This window comes from Suricata suricatta, chromosome 15 (genome assembly GCF_006229205.1).
Source record: "Suricata suricatta isolate VVHF042 chromosome 15, meerkat_22Aug2017_6uvM2_HiC, whole genome shotgun sequence".
In the NCBI taxonomy this organism is placed as follows: Eukaryota; Metazoa; Chordata; class Mammalia; order Carnivora; family Herpestidae; genus Suricata; species Suricata suricatta.
The window spans coordinates 77,351,408-77,352,238 of record NC_043714.1 but is presented as its reverse complement, the minus strand read 5'-3'; positions in this window follow the sequence as shown (position 1 = coordinate 77,352,238).

Below are 831 nucleotides of genomic sequence, written 5' to 3'. Positions count from 1 at the left end.
TGCTTCCGAGTGCTCGCTGTAGGATGGGGACGCCAGTAACACTTGCACGGCAAGGAGGGTGTGAGGCTGTAACGACATCACCCGTGTGTACAAGGGAACACGTACTGTGTGCGGGGTCGATGCGCAGCTCACAAGGGCGTATAATGAGAGTCGTTTGCCTGACGTAAGGCGGGGCGACGGGGCCTCTTCTCGTCGTGCAGCCGCGGGCTCAGAGCGCTGGGCGCACAGCGGGGACCCCACGAATACTTGCCCGGCCGAGCGAAGGCGGACAGAAAGGAACGACCCCAACCCGCTCACTCGGCGCTCAGCGACGGCGATCCGGGCGCAGCGGGCAGCGAGCGCGAAGGCACAGCACTCAGGAGCCGTGTGCGGCGGGAAGGCGAGAGACCAAGCCGAGAAACTGGCCAAGCGGGCGGCGGAGGGCGCTGAAGGCCGAGACCAGTGTTTGGGCCTCGCGCCTCGAATGTGGATGCGGTGGCGGCTGGAGGTGGTCACGGGTGCTCCGGTTCCAAGCGGGGCGGGGAAGCGCACCCGCAAACCGTCGCAGCTGGGACGGCGGCTTGGGGAGGGAGGGCCCCGGGCCCGGGCGTCTGCGAACCGGGACCTGAGCGAATCACCCTCGCGGCTACTCGCCTCCCTCTCCGCGTCTTTGTGCGCTTCGCTCGCTTCCCTTCGCAGTAAACGTTCTTCGGAGAAATTCCGAGGGGATCTCGGCCGAGCGGAGGGGGCGGGGACCTCGCCCGCGCCGGGGAGGGGTGCGCGGGGCAGCCGCGGAAGGAGCCGGCACCGGCCGGGGCTGATGCGCGTGCGGGCGCCGGCCGTCGGGGGGCG